Source organism: Benincasa hispida, chromosome 1 (assembly GCF_009727055.1).
Source record: "Benincasa hispida cultivar B227 chromosome 1, ASM972705v1, whole genome shotgun sequence".
NCBI lineage: Eukaryota > Viridiplantae > Streptophyta > Magnoliopsida > Cucurbitales > Cucurbitaceae > Benincasa > Benincasa hispida.
This window is the reverse complement of record NC_052349.1, coordinates 77,457,840-77,466,354: the sequence shown is the minus strand read 5'-3', so window position 1 is coordinate 77,466,354 and position 8,515 is coordinate 77,457,840.

The following is an 8,515-nucleotide window of genomic DNA, read 5'->3' as shown; positions in this document are numbered from 1 at the left end:
CAAAAATATATCTATCGTAAGAAGAGTTCACCCGTTGGTCTTTAGTGGAATGTTTGACAGTTAACGGATGGTAGATCTCGTGGCTAAAGAGTTTAGTCAGCTATTCACGGACCATTGGAGTTCGAGCCACAGGTCCATTAAGTCCCTGGGTAGCTTTGGATAAAGTCGAGAAACCAATATGTGGGTTAATTTGAAAATATTCAAATTGACAAGAGAAGTTCGATTATATATGATATAATTGGACTGGTTAATTATATATGATAATAATTGGCTAAATAATAAGATACGTTATTTTGGAGGAAATTAGATATAAATATATTTTATATCAAGTTAGAGGAGAAAATACTATAGTAGATATGTGATATCAAACTATAAGATAAAATATAATATGATTATATATATTAATTAATTAGTTGGTTACTATATAGATATTTTAATCCAAAATTCACATTCGACGTGGTTTAGTGGGCAACATCGGTTATTGTAACCGATGAGTTAAAATGAAAAATGGTTTTCATTTTTGATCGAGTCGCCACAAAAGAATTTGTGACAGCACGCACGGTGATACTAAACGAATTGCTTAAGCTTTATCGAGAGCCTATACGATACACTCTCCGCCTAAACCGATTTGTTTACGTCGTGCTTAAACGATCGCAATTCTATTTCCTACACGATCGGATGGCTTCTCTAAACGATCTTATAGCGTGTTGTTTTTACTAAACGATCGCGTACCTTTTCCTAAACGATCATTCAGTAAATCCTACACGATCGTGTAGCTTCTCCTAAACGATAAGCTATTCTGCTATGCGATAGCGTTTTCTTCCCTTCCACTTACTTATCACCTGCACGATTCGTGTTTCCTCCTTCCTATACCAAATTCACCAAAACCCACCCTTTGGGTTTTCACTCCGAAAATACCCAGGGCTCTTTAGTGGTGGTGTCATCTTCATTGCGGTCGTGTGTTCGCGGTTGTTCGTGCTGCTACAGTCGTCGCTTCCGCTGAGCATTGGTAAATCGTTTGGAGGATTCCGCTGCCTTGAGTGCCGAAGTGTGAAGAACGTCTTCAATTGGTATGACACTTTTTCCCTTGTTTTATCTTTGTCTTAGCATGTCATTAATTAAGTTTTGTTTGCATAACTGTATGTATTGAATGTATAATATGTATTTCAGTCATGGTGAGATCGGAGCGATCCGAACGTGCTCATGGAACTCATAGATATGAGATCCTTCAGTGGAGACATACAAGTGGATCATTTTTAAATGATAACCTGAACAGTCTGTAGTAAATAGATAAGGGGGTACCTTATCCTAGTGACACTACGATATGACCTACTTTGTAGATGTTACAATTGTTGTAAAATTCTACAATTGTAGGGATGATGCCCTAAACTCTCGTTGGGTCCTGTAGTTTGTAAACACGGTTTTGAACAAATGCTTGTGATGTAATAATATATGATATTTTCTTCACTTTTATCTATGGAACATTGGATGTTTTAATTGCTTTACCACAAACCAATAAACTAAGGACCCTGGTTGTCGTTTGTAACTTAAGCATGTATGTGGAGACATACAGGTAGATCATGCCTTAAGTTATAATCAAAATGGTCTGTAGTATATAGATATAGGAGGGAAACCTTATCTTAGTAACGCTATGAATGCGGCTCACTTTGTAGAATAGTTACAAGTGTTGTGACTTGCTACAAATGGTCTAATCCTGATCATTCATGTGAAGACATACGAGCAGAGGTGTCCTATACAAAGGAGTTTGTATAAGACCAAACCACGAAGTGTTATAGTCTCGTTATATAACGTTGTTCATGACAGAGACTTCACTTCACTAGGATGACCATAGGTAACATAACCTCAATCTTGAGTGAGTTGGGAACTCTTGCCTTTGAAGGCGGTCCTTTGATTTGCATGGGTGTGAGTGGCCAGATCACCAACTCAAACCTACCACTTTGGGGATTCGTCTGATTTGGGAGCTGGGAACTCAGCTACACAAGATGGATTTCACTCCTTCCCCGAAGCAAGGGTAAGTAGATAGATTACTCTCTTAACAACTGATCCCAGGGCTTGAACAATGTGGCGCCACACACCTTCTCATGGCTCGAGAGGTGTCCACACATAGTAGGACTATGTTGTATTATTCACTAGAGAGGTCAGGGTACTTAGGGAAGTTTAGATGTAACAACAGGGGGCAAAACGTATTGGCCCAGCTGTACTTACGAGCATTTGTGAAGGTTATCGTACCTGTTGATGTTATATCTGATGGACATAAAAATATATCTGTGTGTAGAAAGTGTAGCCTCGTCTTTAATGGAATGTCCTAGCAGTTAACAGATGTGAATCTCGTGCTAAAGAGTTTTAAGTCAGCTATTAATGCCATCGTTGAAGCTTGCGATGCCATAGGTCCATAAGGTTTCCTTGGTAGCTTAATGGATTCAAGTTTGAGAATCAGTTTTGGGTCAGTTTGAAGTGTTCAAATTACCGAGAGGGAAGTTTGATTATATGATATATTATTAAACGGGTCAATTAATATATGAATATAGTTGACATGATGTTGAGATACATAATTGGAGAAATGTATAAATATGATTGTATATCTAAATGGAGGAGAAAAATGCTTTGGTTCATAGTTGCATTTGATGTGATATTACATAGGTTTAAATATAATAAATTATATTTATTTTTATTTTAACAATTATAGAATATTGTGTAGTCTTTTCTCCGTAATGAATGATAGTGAGAGTTGCATTTCATTTTAATAACTGAATGGATAAATGAAAAATGGTTTCAAATTTTGCAAAGGAATCAAACATTCGCTCACAGATAGGTATACTACTATCGCATAGCAAACCAAGAGCAATACAATGATAGCTTCAAACTTTCTAAACGATCGTATACACGCGCGCGATTTACTAAACGATCGTATAGGTTTTACTAAATGATCGTCTAGCTGTTTCTTATACGATTGCACGCTCGAGTGTTTACTAAACGACCGTCTAGTTTTACCTAAATGATCAAGCATTGTCTATACAATAAACACCCATTTTCTCCCATTTGCTTGGTCATGGTAAACGATTATGCTTTCCTCCTTCCCTCTACCAAATCCAACAGAGCCCACACCTCTTGGATTCTCACACCAAGAATACCAAGGGTTCTAAGTGGTGGTGTCTTCCTTGCTACCATGTTCGTGAGGAGTCCATTCATGGGTAGACGACATAATGTTTTGGTGGACGATTTCTTGGACAATCTCAGTGAGAGTGAGAGGAGCAGTCCTTGGACGAGAACGAGATTTGAGGCGAAGAAGGGTTCTTCAGTTGGTATGTATTTCGTTCTCTTTGTCATTTAAAGTTCAAAGCATGCCTACAATTTGTTGTTAAATGCATATCTAATCTGTTTGATTATGAATGCGGTAATTCTGTCACAATGAGTTTGGGACGATCTTGCTTTTGCTCAGAGGTACTCTTTGATCATAGTTCCTTCAATCCTAATCATTCATGTAGAGACATGTGAGTGGGGGTGTTCTATGCAAAAGGGTTTGTATAAGACCGAAGCACGGAATGAATAGTCTCACTATATAGCACAACTAATAATAGAGACTTACATTTCACCATGATGGCCATAGGTGACATGACTTGAATTCTGAGCGAGTTGTGAACTCCTGCCTATAAAGGCGGTCCCTTGATCTGCATGGGTGAGAGTGGCCAGCTCACTGATTCAATATGCCTACCATTTTAGGGAACTCATCTGATTGGGGAGTTGGGAACACAACTACATAAGATGAAATTCAATCCTTCCTTAATGTCGGGGTAAGTAGATATATTGCTCCCTTAAGGACTGATTTTGAGTCTTGAACAATGTGGTGTCACACCCTCTGTTGGCTCGAGAGGGGTTTGGTCATAATTGAACTATGACTTATTATTCATTAGAGGGATCAGTGGTACTTAAAGAATTAGATGTAACTACATGGGCAAAACAATAATTTTGGCCCAACTGTATTTAAAAGCAATTTGTGAAGGGTCATCACACTGTTGACTAGTTATATCTAGTGGACACAGAAATATATATGTAGTGCGAAAAGTGCAACTGGTGGTCATTAGTGGAGTGACCGGCAGTTAATGGATGTTGAATAATTTAATTAAAAGATCTTAATTAATTATTCAAGTTGTTGGGGTTGATGTCCTAAACCTCGTAGGATTTTATAGTTTGTAAACCTTGTACGAACAAACTTGTATGTGATTAATAATATTTGATATTTTATTCACTTTGTCTATGAAATATATGATATTTTGGTTGCATTAACCACAAATCAATAAACTAACATCCACGGTTATCATTGTAACTTAAACATGTATGTGGAGACACACAGGTGGATCATGTTTAAATGATAATCTAAATTGTCTGTAGTATATGGATGAGACTGAGTACCTTATCCTGGTGACACTACGAGTATGACCCACTTTGTAGGTGTTATAAATGTTGTAAAGTTCTACAAATGATCTGATCCTGATCATTCATGTATTAGACATACAAGTGGGGATATTCCATACAAAGGAGTTTGTATAAGATCGGACTACAAAATGCTTAATCTCATTATATAATGTCGTTTATAATAGAAACTTTCATTTCACTAGGATGACCATAGGTAACATGACCTTAATCCTGAGTGAGTTGTAAACTTCTGCCTATGAGGCCACTTCTTTGATTTGTATGGGTGAGAGTAGCCAGAACGCCGACTCAACAAGACTACCATTTTGGGGATTCGTCTGATTGGGGAGTTGGGAACTCAGCTACACAAAATGGAATTCACTCCTTGCCTACTATTTTGGGGATTCGTCTGATTGGGGAGTTAGGAACTTAGCTACGCAAAATGGAATTCACTCCTTCCCTGAAGCAGGGGTAAGTAGATAAAGTGCTCCATTAAGGGTTGATTCCGGATCTTGAACAATGTGGCGCCATACCCGCTTCTGACCTGAGAGGGGTTTAGTCATAGTAGGATTATGATCTATTGTTTATTAGAGGGATTAGTGGTACTTAAAGAGCTAAATGTAACTACAAGGGCAAAACGGTAATTTGGCCTAGCTGTACTTACGAGCAATTTGTGAAGGGTCATTGTATTGTTAATTGGTTATATCCAATGGACACAGAAATATATCTATAGTGCGAAGAATGCAGTTGTCGGTCTTTAGTGGAGTATCCGACAGTTAACGGATGGTGGATAATATAATTAAAGAATTTAATTAATTATTCACGTACCATTAGAGCTTCAAGCTACAGGTCCATTAAGTCCCCTTGGTAGCTCAAAGGATTTAGTTGAGAAATAATTTTTTGGTTAATTTGAATTGTTCAAATTAATAAGAGAGAATTTAATTATATATGATATAATTCAATTAATTCAATTATACATGATATAATGATATAATGTATTTGATACATTATAGTTTAATTGAATGAATGAGTATTTGAATATGATTCAAATATATTTTCTATGAATGAGATTCATTGTATTTAAATTTAATATAAATATGATTTATATTAAATGTCATGAAACAGAGAAAAAAAACTATAGTTTATATTGTATATGATGCAATATTAAAACTATAGGTTATAAATATAATATGTAAGTTGGTTATCATATTTAATATGGTAAGTTGGTTATCATATTTATTTATATTATTTTTTATGTTGGATAATAAACCATTTTTCTCTCTAACCACCCTAGTGGATGGTTAAACAGTTTTTATTATAGATGGAATAAATAAAATAAGATTTTATTATTCCAAAAGAGAGTTACACGACTGGTGATTGAACCTATACGATAGATTGAGAGCCTATACGATAGAAGTCTTCACACTACATGATTGAGGCATCTTACTATACGATAGTCTTCTTCCTCGATCGTCTTCCTCTTTCAAATCTCACAAACTCCCTCCTAACCAAAATAGTCAGAGCCCACCACTCCTGGGTTCTCACCCTGAGAATACCAAGGTCACCAAGTGGTAATGTCCTTCACTTTTGGCGTTTCGAGGTTTTTCTTTGTGTTCGAGGGGTTTCGTGAGTGTTTGAAGATTCGTGACAGTTCGAGGGATTTACGTGAAGAATAGTTCTTCAAAGGTATAATCACTTGAACTTTATTTCATGTTCAAAAGCATGTTGTAATTTTGTTAAGATGCATAATCTATATGTTATACTGTAAATGTTTTGTTTTCAATCGAAATGGAATTTAGACGATCCGCTTCCACTCATAGGTTCTCTGTAAAATTGTTCCTTTCACAAGTACCATTAGAGCTTCACTACGAGTCCATAAGGTCCCTCGATAGCTCACTGGGTTGTTGAGAATCAATATTTTTGGATTTATTTGAATTGATTAAATATATAATTAATATAATTAATTATATGTGAATAAATAATAAATAATATTTGATAATGTTTAATATAAAGTTTATTGAGAGAGTAAATATTTGAATATGATTCAATATTTAATTATATGAATTGGAGTCGTATAATTAAATTTAATATAAATTTGATTTATATTAAATACCATAAGTTAATGAGAGAATTATCAAACTATAAACTATATTATATTTGGATATAATAAGTATAAGTTATATATATATAATAATATATATAATACATATTATACGGTAGTTGATTATCATATAAATATATTATATTAATTATTTTTTTAAAAAAATATTAAGGGAGAGAGTACACTCCCTCCACTTATCCTTTTTTAATGGTTACATGGGAGTAAAGAGGTTATGCATGATTTTGTTGGGATTGATGCCTAATCTCGTAGGTTCTGTAGTTCATAACTTTAATGTTACAAACTTTTTATTTATTTAATAAAACATATAGTGTTTATTTGAATTTTTAACATTTAACCATGAACCAATAAACTACATCCAAGATTATTTTCTGTAACTTAAACATGTATGTAGAGAATACTGGTGGGATCATGTTTAAGTGATAACCTAATGGTATGTGATAGATGGATAAAAGGTGGGTACCCTAATCCTTGGTGACACTACGAATACGACCTGCTTTTGTAAATGCTACAATTGTTGTAAATTGCTACAATGATTGATCCGTGATCATTCGTATGAAGACATGTGACGGGATTTCATTACGAAGAGAGTCTGTATAAGACCAGACATGAATGACTACTTCATCGTATAACACCATTAATAATAGAGATTTACATTTCACCAGGATGACCATAAATGACATGACTTGAATCTTGAGTGAGTTGTGAACTCCTTACTTATGAAGAGCAGGTCATTTGATTTGTATGGGTAGAGTGGCAGTAATCGTCGACTCAATAGCCTACCATTTTGGGGATTCGTCTGATTGAGGAGCTGAGAACACATCTACACAAAACGAAATTCACTCATTCCCAAATGTCGGGGTAAGTAGATAAATTGTTCCTAAAGGATTACTTTCGGAGCTTGAACAATAGGGTGTCACACCCTCTCTTGGCCCAAAAGAGGTTTGGTCATAGTTGGACTATAACTTATTATTCATTTGAGGGATCAGTAGTATTTAAGAAGTTAGATGTAACTACAAGGGCAAAATGGTAATTTTGGCCCAGTTGTACTTACGAGCAATTTGTATCGGTCATCGCATTGTTGATTGGTTATATCCAATGGACATAAAAATATATATGTAGTGCGAAAAGTGCACCTATCGGTCTGTAGTGGAGTGACTGACAGTTAATGGGTATTGAATAATTTAATTAAAAGAGTTTAGTTAATTATTCAAGTACCATTGGAGCTTCAATCTGCAGGTCCATAAGGTCAGCTCAATAGGGATTAATGATAACTAATTTTAGATTAATTTGAATTGTTCAAATTAATTGAGGGAATTCATTATATATGCTTAATTTAAATTAAGTATATGTGATATAATTAATATAATGATACATTATACTATAAAGTTTATTTGAAATGAAATAGATATTTTAATATGGTTCGAATATTAATTACGTGAATTGGATTCATATAATTAAATGTAGTATAAATATGATTTATATTAAATACCACAAATGATTGAAGGAATTGAAATTATAGGTTGTATTATATTTGATACAATATAAAGACTATAGGCTATGTGTTATATTTGATATAACATATAGTTAAATATATACTATATGATAGGGTAATTATATAATAATAATTTATTAAATCATTGTTATTTATTAAATTTTTTTAAAATTGAATTAATTGAAATTTTTAAGTCAATTTCGGAGGAAGTTGTAACTCTCTCCCTCTATTTTCTCTCTTGATTGATAGTGGTTACGTGAAGTGATTTTCCATCTTTTTCACATAAGGTTAATAGAGAACAATCACTCTCTGGCTTTTCTGAAGAATTCACTGCAAAAGAAAATCGCTCTCTCAAATCTTTCTCCCTCTCCCAAAAGATTATAGAGTTCATTCCTCCTATAAACTCTCATTTCTTACAGCGAATACAAAGGAAGATCTTGTGGTGGCCATTTTGTGTTTCCTTGATTGTG